Source organism: Ursus maritimus, unplaced genomic scaffold, assembly GCF_017311325.1.
Source record: "Ursus maritimus isolate PB19 unplaced genomic scaffold, ASM1731132v1 scaffold_13, whole genome shotgun sequence".
Lineage (NCBI taxonomy): Eukaryota > Metazoa > Chordata > Mammalia > Carnivora > Ursidae > Ursus > Ursus maritimus.
Window position 1 is genome coordinate 48315392 of NW_024423675.1, and position 11832 is coordinate 48327223.

General features: G+C 40.9%; 1 pseudogene; it reads right to left on the reverse strand.

Moving 5' to 3' along the window:
• Positions 1–6824: 6824 nt before the first annotated feature.
• Positions 6825–7277, reverse strand: LOC103666982 (annotated as a pseudogene).
• Between the last annotated feature and the right edge of the window lie 4555 nt (positions 7278–11832).

Here is an 11832-nt window from a genome sequence, read left to right on the forward strand (position 1 = left end):
GCTGAGCAGGATTTTGACAGCAATGAGTGACAATTGGTTTTGATCTGTGCTAAAAAGGCCTATTTGAGGCTGTGGTAAGACACAAGGCAGTTTTAATTAAGACAATTCCGGTGGGAGTGAGAGGACAGAGAGAGTCAAAGGTCAAATGTCCAAAAACAGGAAGATCTAGCAAAATGTCATTGATGGTCTCACATTGCACATTACTGCAAAGAACCTAAAATAAAGATAGAATACCTTGGAGTGCTGAGAAAACAAAGTGAGTTTTCTGATGGATTTGTATTACTTTCCCCATAGGGTTGTCATGACTATCAAGAAAAGTGAATGTGAAAAATATTTTGTTTGTTGTGTGGTGTTCTTGTTATTTCTATTAACAAAAAGAGCAATAATAATATGGCTATTTAAAGGTACTTTTTTTTTTCTTTGTGAAAGCCTGGAAGTGAAATGAAAACAAAGGCTGAAATGAGTTTTGCTGTAGGAAATAATTCTACCACAAGTTTTGAGTAAACCACTTGTAGCTGCTGAAATTGAACATATTGGGTTCTGCTGTGGAAGAAGAAGGGCCTCCAAACTCACTTTTAGCAGGAAAATGAAGTTTTTTTCTTGATGAGAAGGAATCTGTTGAATTCAATACAACAGTTCCATTTTTCCTAGGAGTGCAAGATGGGTTGTTGTAACGCAGGGTTCTCAGGAATCGTTTCCCTCTTTCATAGGGAGACAAGTGAAGACTAGTTGTGACATGAAAAGTTCTGTTCTATGACCACCTCCGTTATGGTCTCAGAGGGACAAATTCAGGCCATAAACTCCCAAAATAATATACCATAATCATCATTATCATTGCTATAGACTGAATGTTTTTGTCCCCCCCCCCGCCCCCCGCCAACCACCACCACCAAATTCATATGTTAAAACCCAACTCCCAGTGTGATATATTTGGAGGCGGGGTCTTTGGGAGGTGATTAGGTCATGAGGGTGGAGCCCTCAAGAATGGAATCAGTGTCCTCATAAAAGGGACCCCAGGAACTCCCTTGCCCCTTCTGCCAAATGAGGACATAGTGCAAAAACAGCCATCTATACACCAGGAAGCAGACTCTCAGCAGACACCAAATCTGTCAGCACCACGTTCTTAAGACTTCTCAGTGTCCAGAACTATGAGAAATAAATGTGTGTTGTTTAAGCCACCCAGTCTATAGTATTTTTGTTACAGCATCCTGAACAGACGAAGACAACCACCCACACAGCATTTTAATGAGTATCTGGTATCACATGACAATGTGATGAGTGACACTGACAGAGTGACCCTGGCCTTGCCAGTCCCTACTGGTACAGATAACCATAGGCACAGACATTATAAATATAGCTCGACAACATACGCAGTGCAGTATATGTTTCTTATAAGCAGGGAAAGTAATAATACTTAATATTCATTGAATGCACTGTTACATACTTAAACACTATTGCAACAGATTCTCATATTTTGTCTTATTTAATTTCAAAATCAAATAATCATTTGAAGTAAGTCTAATTCTTAACTTCCTTTTACTGATGAGAAAACTGAAGCAGAGAGGATTAAATAGCTCGTCCAAAATTACACAGGATTTTAACCCAGGCCCTATGGCTTCAGAGTTCCCCTTTTTAATCATGGCTTATTGTCTCCAACAGTGCATTTTAAGTGTTGAGAATAGGAAGGATTTATAACTGATTGGAGTCTAACAAAAGCAACAGAGAACCCCATGTGTAGATACAAGACAAAGAGGTAATGTCAGCTTCCTGGGTCAGAAGAGAGAGAAGAGAGCAAATAAGACAGTCCTGGGTTTGAATTAGAGCTCTACCTTATTAACATTGCGACTTTAGGGAGCTACTTAGCTTCTGCATATCTGTTTGTTCATCTAAAAACTGAGAATAAAAATCATGCATACAGCAAAGGCTTGCAGTGAGGTTTAAAGAGTGAATACTTGTGAAGAACCTATGGGTAGTGGTTGGCACACAGAATATGTTAAAATTACTATTACTATTATTGTAGGTAAGAATTCAGCTATCAGGCAGCTCCTCAAAGGACAGAGCTTTATGTTCTTGTACTTGGTTGGTTGTTCACAGGTACCAGAACATTTTCTCCTTGGTTAGGGAAAGATTTGAATATGGGAAGGATTGAGGAATTGAAGGCTTTATTTCATCTGAAACCCAAGCTCTCCACCATTGGCTCCCCATTCATGACCTTGAAGTACACCTCTGACGTGGCTTCCTTCCTTCCCAAGACTCCAGCCTGGCTTCTGGCTTTCATGGAGTAGATTCTCCAGAAGTTAAGCTCGTTCTCAGTGACCTCCTCCTACAACAACCACAGAGCAGCATGGCGACTCAGCCTCCTTGGTGCCCACCTCTCCTGGGGACACAGAGATGTTGTCTCACTGAGGACAGGCCCTGTTTTGAAGAGAAGCTCAGCCTCTTAGAAAATGGAAAGAAAGCTGAAAGAAAGTAAAAGTATTAAGACGTAAGTGAGAGAGTTTATAATTTAGCACAGAAAAGGTCTTAACAGATCTAACTCTAACTTGTCTCTTAACAGATGAGGACATTAAAAACTAGAAAAGGGATTTGCCAGCCATCACTTAGCCAGGGTTAGCGGAACTAGAATAGACTCTTGGTGGAAGGTTGATGTTTTCAAATCATGCACCTCAGGGTGCGAGGGTTTCTCTGATATTCTCCAGAGACTTCTAAGGGAGAAGAGAGCAGGGAGACTTCTAGACATTTCCTCAATGAGCACACCTCCACAACAATATGGTTTACATTGGGGCTTCTAATTAAAACTGGTTTTCTAGGAAGAGCTCTGGTGAAAAAAGAATATTTGAGAACCAATATCTTAGACTTTTTTGCATCTCAGACACTTATCATTGATTGAACAATTTCTGGAAAGCGAACTTGAAAGTTTCTCCAATTATGGAGTCTTTTGTTAAATATTCCAGGGGTCATTGAGGCCATACAATTATACTACAGGCCATCAGATAAATGTTGAAGTAAATATGAAGATAAAAGGGGGCATAAACATCAGGATGTTTGTGTGTGACTTATATATGTTTATGAGTTTTATTATTTTTCAAATTAATGGTAAATAATTTGTCTGAATAAGACAAATATGGAAAGAATAATAAAGACAACTTCTTCAATATTTTTCAGTTGTCTACTACATGTGTCACAAAAGCTTTGTCTGGGGGTGCCTGGGTGGCTCAGTCCTTAAGTGTCTGCCTTCAGCTCAAGGCATGATCCCAGCGTTCTGGGATCGAGCCCCGCATCAGGCTCCTCCGCTGGGAGCCTGCTTCTTCCTTTCCCACTCCCCCTGCTTGTGTTCCCTCTCTCGCTGGCTGTCTCTGTGGAATGAATAAATAAAATCTTTAAAAAACAACAACAACAACAACAAAAGCTTTGCCTGTAGCCTAAATAAGCTTCTCACATATCTGTGCTATCATTATTCAAATGTATCTGGATGATTTGACCACTGATAAAATCCAATTGTATCTTAAAATGTTGAATTGATGTTATGATATTTTCAAATATTTCAGATATTTTCTCAGTCAACATCTCCCTATTATAGATCTATGATTTTTCTTAAATCGTGAAAAAGACATTCCTGCTTGTGAAAGTTTAAGGGACTCTGGTTAGACTGCAAGACAGGAATGAGTTTTGAGCAATAAATTCTGCTGTGCCATGAACATAGTGCCTCGGAGTTTTCTAAGCATTTCTAGGTTATTCCAGGCAATCACTTATTTTTGGGAGCTTGGCCATAGCCATTCTTTCTCTTTTATAGTACCACTTGAATTCAACAGTCCTCCAATCAGAAGGACAGGGACCTGGAGAAGTGAGCTGGTTACATTATCTGGATATTAATAAAAATTAAAACCTTTTGAAAAGAGATGTAATAGAACTTCTTTATTTCTCCCCAATACGCAACAATCCTGTAACCGTGCAGAGAGAAGAGCCCTTTACAGAAAAGTTAGCCCTTGCTTAAGTTAAACATTAATCATAAAAGACAAGTACAAAAGAACAGATAACCTAGTCACTTGCTGTAGTTAGTATTAGCGTGGACAAGTGGCAGTCTGATAGAACTAGAAGGGAGTGGGACTGCCCACTTAGTGTTTATTTGGTGACTGGAGGAAAATCAGCTGGGTTCAGTTGTAATGAAAATCAAAAGGAACTGGGATATCATAATACAACCACCTCAGGAATATTGGGAACACTGGACAAGTAATGTGTGTGTGTGTGTGTGTGTGTGTGTGTGTGTGTGTGGTGTGTTCTTTTCTATTCTTAACCTCCAAACACAGTGGGTGGTGACCATAAGGCCAGTTGGAGCCTGGAGGGGCGTCCTCTCTGGAGTGAGGGGGCAGCCCTGGAGTGAGAGGCAACGCGATAGCCAGGAAGGCAGAGCCCATCACCAAAGGGGGAGGTCGCGAGAGAATCCAAGAATGCATAGTCACTTCAGTGGACGGGGATAACTGAATAGAAGGGAGAACCAGAAGCCCCAGATGACTAGAACAATCATCCCTTTCTCCTGGTTCTCCACTCTTAAAACTTGGGCAGACACAACTCTGGAAGGTGCCTCAAGGGCCAATCTGTCCCTAGTGTTTGCGTCACAAACATCTTTTATAGTATAAGCTCTCTTTTGACACTGGGCTTTGAATGAATACCCTGCATGTCAGGGAAACACCCAACACCTTTGCAGCCAAGAGCAACAAATGTTCTGTTGCTCTTGAACTTCTTGAAATCATAACTGCTTAAGGTGGTTACCGTCCCAGATGACAGATACTCTTTTGTCAAGGTGGCCTTCTGTAGGCCGGGAAGAGGGATCTCACTGGGAAAAGAATCGGCTAGCACCTTGATCTTAGATTTTGCAGCCTCTAGAAGTGTGAGAAATAAACGTCTGTTGTTTAAGTCGCTCAGTCTATGATATTAGTTATAGCTACTGAAGCTGACTAATACATGCAGTTACAGAGCAGTCAGGTAACCCTTGACGACATGTTGCTATCTAAGACATTCCTTTTATTTTCACAAATACACTGAAAAATCTTTTGAGAATAGACAGAGATATGTGAAGAGCTCTCAAAAGTTTCCCTCAGCTCTTGACAATCAAGCCTCTAAGCAGCATGGAGATTGGAGTGTGTGAGCTCATGCTAGCTAATTGTTCTGGTTCAGAGAGTATATAAAAGGATCTTCAGGAACTAAACAGAAAAGAATTGTACCAAACTGGATTAACTGGGGCTCCTCAAGCGACGGCAAGCCCAGAACACCTGCCAGCAGTTAAAGATTGTGACCTATAGTCATTGTAACAAATTGCATAAGACCGATTTGGCAGAATTCCAGGTAACACCTCACTGAGAATTGCTACCAGGAAATTGCTAACAAAATGCCAAGAAAAAGTGGCCGTGAGGTGCAAAATGCAGCCCGCTTTCTCCAGTATAAGAATTCTATTTTTATTCCCATATGTGTGTGATATTTTGGATTTAAAGGTTCAAATTTTGATCTGTTTAATAGCATTCTCGTAAAATAAATGTTAAAACCTCTTGGTCCATAAAGTTGTAAACGTATCGTCTCCTAGGGAGGGGCAATAAGGGGAGAACACAGCGAACAAAGCTGTAATGGAAAAATGAGTATGAAATCACATTCCCACAGATGCTGCAGTTTTAAAACAATTGGCTTTAAGTTCTTTGTCGTTTCCTTCGCCTCAACTTCCTCCTCCTATCAGTCTAGCCCCATCAGGTTTCTCAAGTGATTGAAGGTCAACATACCAGCATCTATTCCACACCTAAAGAATCTTCCTTTACATTTTCTGGGTGAGTACATCGTAGACTTTAATGTTGCCATAGACAGAGGAGATCAACCTCCATGCAGACACTGTGGGGTTCGGTGATGCACAACTATAATGTGAAACATCTTCAAGAAATCGTATTCACTGTGTTTCCTATTCCCGTAATGCAGGAAGTGCTGGTTCCACAGGCCCCTGGGCTCTCAGAGATAAGGAAAGCTCTGTAGTGTTCAGAATTTTCAGATAGAGCTTTGGAATTTTGCACGAGATATGGAGCATGCGGTCCTAGACGGAACAGATAGGAAGCTGTTCCTCAGGTGTCATCACCCACTGGAACTGTCTGTCAGACCCAGCAAACATGGATAGCTGAGATTCCTTTCTGGGTTGAAGATAGGCTGTTGTGTGTATGTTTCGATAAACTTATACCCAAGTGCCTATGCAGCCACTGCTGTGGAATTTCATTCATGAGAGCAATGTCCAGAGTAAAGGAAGCGGATCAAACTGATCTGCTTTTGGATCAAGCAGATCATACTGCTTTTGGTAAGTCTGCATGTGAAAGTGGGCTTAGATTTGACATCCTGGGGTCTGGCCAAAGGATCAAATGAATCAGGAAGTAAATTATTAATCATTTTTCTTTATGTTACTTGAAACACATCCCCATCCTGAAGTAAGGTAGGATGCAAACCATAAGGTAAAGCATGATAATGAGAGTTGAGAAGTCTGCATTCTGGAAGCTTTTATTTGTTTGGAAGTTTCTGCAGGGGGTGGGGGGGTGGAGGGGTGGGTGACATGAGTAATCCCAAACAGGGAATAGTCAGAAACATTTAAATGCTTCTCTTATAATGTTCAAAAGAAATAAAAGCAGGAAATAAAAGCTAAATACATCATAAAGCGTGCATGATGGCTTCAGTGTAGAAATTGTGTGTCTGTTAACATGGCTGAGGGAAACATAAAGAAATGAAAGTAGTCATATTCTTTTTTTCTTTTTCTTACACAAAGGCAATTTTTTCACAGAAAACAATAATTTGAGGAATCCCGTTCATAGACGCCACCACAGTTGACCCCCTCTCCTGTGCGTGCTTTCAGAGGGGATGAGCTTCACATCTCCATCCACCCGATCTTCATTCCTGAGCGGGCGAGGGCTTGGAGGATGACTGGGCTCCAAGTGCAGGGGTCTTGGTTCTACTTCCTCCTGTGGCTCAGACTTTGAGGTGGAGGGCGGTGATGCCCAGCTCGTTGCACCTCTGGGCTACATCTTGGGCAGCCAACGTGGCAGCGTAGAAAGAGGACTCGTCTTGGTCATCCTCCACCTTCATCCCCCAGTCACACGGCAGATGGCTTCCTTGCCAGAAAGATCAGTGACATGGACAAAAGTGTCATTGAAGGATGCAAAGACGTGGCAGACACCAAGCACATTTTCTCCGTCAGCTACATGAAGTCCAAGGCTGATGACCTGTTCTCCCTTCTTTTCCTTCCCCTTGTGAAGTTCCATTTCTGTGTGTCTTCTCCAGACTCCACCACTGGAAAGGGAAAGTAGTTATATCTTGATGGACAGTGGGTCTTTTTGTTCCCCTGTGATTATGATACATATGGTATATAACGATCAGAACAGTGGGCAACATAATTCCTGTTTTCTTTGCAATTTCTTTGGAATGTGCTTTGAATGTGTTCTGATGATAGGGAATCATTCAGAGATCTGTTCAGCCTTGTACTTCTAAGCAACTGTACAGTATTGTACACTTAGATTTGTTAAGAGGGTGGAGTGGATCTCATGCTAAGCATTCTTATTGCAATAAAATAAATTTTAAAAAATAAAACAAAATAAAGGTATGTCTGGAAAGCAGGCTCATTTTCTTGCTTTACTGCCAGAAGTTGTTCATATTAGGCATGTCCATATATTTCCCTCGGCTGCACAGCTTCCCCTCTGGGATCTGTGTATCCCAAACACTTCCCTGTGGTGGGTAAAGGAAGCATGGAAGTGTTTGACTGTTAAATATTTTCCTAATGAAAGAATCTGGGTTTGTGGAGACTTCATTGGTTATCTTGAACACATGCTCACTTCTCCATCTTAAATGGATCCTACTGAAAAGGGGCTCTTTTTTTATTTTTTTTATTTATTTTTTAAGATTTTATTTATTTATTTGACAGAGATAGAGACAGCCAGCGAGAGAGGGAACACAAGCAGGGGGAGTGGGAGAGGAAGAAGCAAGCTCATAGTGGAGGAGCCTGACGTGGGGCTCGATCCCGTAACGCCGGGATCACGCCCTGAGCCTAAGGCAGACGCTTAACCGCTGTGCCACCCAGGCGCCCCAAGGGGCTCTTTTTTTAAAGTGTCAAATCAATTCCACTGAAAATTCTGCCAATTGAGTCAGACCCAGTGCTCAGATTAAATCTCTAAGAGTAATATATGGTCTCTCTCCTTTTCTCACACAGCATATCCTGTCCTTACCATATAATCTAAACCTTAAAAATAAAAGTGTGACCATTCCTCATGACTTCCACCACTGTCACTCTTGTCCAAGTCACCATCCCTTGGGTTCCTTGAACTGCTGCAATTTCTCCCAATTGGCATCCCTGCTTCCGCACTTGCCCACCTTAGAGTACATTGTCTACAGAGTAGCCCGAAGATCTTTCAACATCCTATTGTGACGTTGTGGAAGGCAAGAGAGTACCTTGAGAAGATGGATTGGAATTGGAGATATTGGTGTGGACTCATGTTTTCTAAAATGTGCAAATATTTCAGTATATGTATGCATCCACATGCAGATATAATATAGATACACATATGCACACATGCACATTTCCTAGCTCTGTCTGCTGAAAGAACCTCGGAGCAATGACACTTCCAGCAGCAAAATCGATGCAGCCCCCAGATCTTGACTTCTGACACCATCTCCACTAAAAGGAATCAGAGATTCTCAGAGAAATGACAGTTATCTAGGCTGGGTAAGCTAAGTACAATAAGAAACTGAAAAATTGCTTTTGTTGAGGAACGTGGTCAAAAAGACGTGACCACCAATTGACCCATGAGCTAGATCTGGGCACCCCAAGACTCCTCACCCCACCCCTGTCCTTGGAACGTGAGTTCAGCTTGCCTTTCCCACTCCCAAAGGCTGATCCAAGGACACAGCCTAGAGATGACAATGTGATGTTGAAAGTACCTGCACAAAATGCATGATTGAGCCATTAGGGCCTCTCAAGATTTGAAGGGCAAGTGTGGGGATACATTCATTTTGCTGCTGCCCAAGACAAGCCTCATGTGTAAGTTCTCTTTGCTATTATTAAAATTGTCACCTACAATATGGAGTGGCCTGCCTCTTTCTTTGGTCTCTACCAGCCCCCTGTATATGGGGGCTGGATTCAGATTATATCAGGAAAGCTCCTGAGAAGACTGTGTGAGAAGGTTGTGAACCTACACCTTTTTGTTGAAAAATTAAGGAAATGCTCCCCCAAAATGAGAAGGACTTGTCACAAGGACACAGGGAATAGCTTGAAGGAGCTCCCACTGGGGCAATTTGAGAAATAAAGTAATTAAGGGCAATAATTAATCATAAACCATTAAAAAATAGAAATCTACAAGTCCATACCAATAATAAATAATGAAATAAAGGATGAAGAAGAAGGCAAGGCTCTTGCTTACAGTAGCATGTTGTAAATGCGGGGTGAGTATTGAATATGGAAAATAGTTATTTTGTAAACATCACAGTAAAAAAGAATTCAGGCAAGGATCATCAAGAAATGTTAAAACTAGGGAGTAAATTTTGGTAGGGACCAGGATATCTGCATAATTGTTTATTAGCAGCAAGGAGAAAATGGAACTATATAGTGGACACACTGGATAACACCATGACCGAGTGATTAAAATTATTATTACAAAGGATGGGCAGATGGACAGTGCATGTCTCCAGATGGGATGTCCTGAGAAGGACAAACATCAGTTCTATGTTATTTCTGCCAAGAATGCATAATCTGAATCTAATCATGAGAAACTTTTGGACAAACCCAAAATGGTGGTTGATCTATTAAAATGGGGTAGGCAAGGCAAAGATGGTTGAAAGGTGGGAGACTGAATGCTTCAAAACTGTCAATAATCATAAAAGGAAAAAAAAAAAGCTGGCAAATTGTTCCAGATTAAAGGATCTAAGACATGAAAACCAAATGCAATATGTGATCCTAGACTGTATCCTGCATTGGAAGAGAAAAAAAAAAAATGCTGTGAAGGACATTACTGACTCAATTGTTATAATTAGAAAACAGATGGTATTCTGGATAAAGGTACTATATTAATAATAAATTTTACTTAGGTTGATAACTGCTCTGTTGTTATATAAGGCATATTAGTCAAGATTCTCAAGAGAAACAGAATCAATAGGGCGTAGACGGATGGATGGATAGATGGATGCATACATACATACATACATGGATGATAGATACATGGAGAGATGAATAGATAAAAAGGAATTGGCTCACATAATTATGGAGATCACAAGTCCCAAGATCTGCAGGGTGAGTCAGCAAGCTGGAGAACCAGGAGAGCTAATGTGTAGTTCCAATCCCAAGGTCAGCGTGCTTAAGACCCAGGGAGAAACAATGTTTCAGTTTGAATCTGAAAGCAGGAAAAGCACTGATGCTTCAGTTCAAAAGCTATCAGGCAGGAACAATGCTCTCTTACTTGGAGAAGGTCAGGGATTTTTTTTATACATGCTTTCAACTGATTGGATGAAGCCCATTCATATTGGGGAAGGCAACCTGCTTTATTAGGTCTACAGATTTAAATGTTAATCTTATCCAAAAACATCCTCACAGACACACCCAAAATAATGTTTGACCAAATACCTGGTACCCCATGACCCAGTCAAGTTGACACATCGAATTGACCCTCACATAAGGGTATAGCCTTTTTCAAGGAAATACACAGTGAAGTGTTTAGGGCTTAAGGGCTATAATGTATGCAATTCACTCTCAAATGGTTCTGATAAAAAAAGGTTTTGAGAGAGATAGAGATAGCAAATGATGAAAGAAATTGAGCAAAATCTTTAACCGTAAGTAAATCTGAGTGAAGAATATAGAGCTATTCTTTCTGGTCTTTAAATTTTCTGTAAATCTGAAATTATTTCCAAATAAAATTTTCTTAAAAGCCTAGCAATGTTCTGCTAAAAATACTCCAGCTATTTCTTATGCACTTTAGATGAATCCAACTTTTGTCACTTGGCCTGCAGAGCTGTAAGTGGCCCAGCCTCTGCTGACTCCTCACCTCATCTAATCCTACTCACCTCCCACAGAGACCCCTGCTTGCCCTGTGTGCTTTCTGCTCCTAGAATAGGAGCATTCTCTCCACAGAACTTTTACACCTACGTTCTCTCCATCTGAAAGCTCTTCCCTCCTCTTTGAATACCACTCCTTCTCATTGCTCAGGTGTTTTGTCAAATGTCACTTCCTCAGAGAGTGCCTCTGACTGAAGGAGGCTGTCTTCAGTCATGTTGCTCTATTTCACCTTACTTTCTGAACTCGCCATGTCTCCTCACTCCTTTACTTGTTTATGGTACCTCACTAGGATATAAACTTCAGAAGGGCAGCTGTTTTATCCATCCTGTTTACTGTTGTATCTCCAATATCCAAAACATTGCTGGTCATATGGTAAGTCCTAAAGAAATATTTTTGAATAAATAAATAAATAGTAAAGTGCTCATAGTGTCCAAAACTTCGAAATTAAAATATTTAATCTATTACTATTTGTTGTTCACTCATATATATAGGCTTTACTAGTCTGTGACAGGAATTTTAGTGATAAATTTTATGATAATACATAAGCACCAAACATAGAGTGTTACCATAGAGAAGTTAAAGAGAAGTACTAGTGGATGAAGAGAACTTTTTCTGAGGGCACCTGGTGGCTCTGTTGGTTAAGCATCTGACTCTTAGTTTCAGCTCAGGTCATGATCTCAGGGTCGTGAGATCAAGCCCCATGTCGAGCTCTGTGTTCCGCAGGAGTCTCCTTGGGATTCTCTCTTTCCCTCTCCCGCTGTCCCTCCCCAAACTCTCTATCT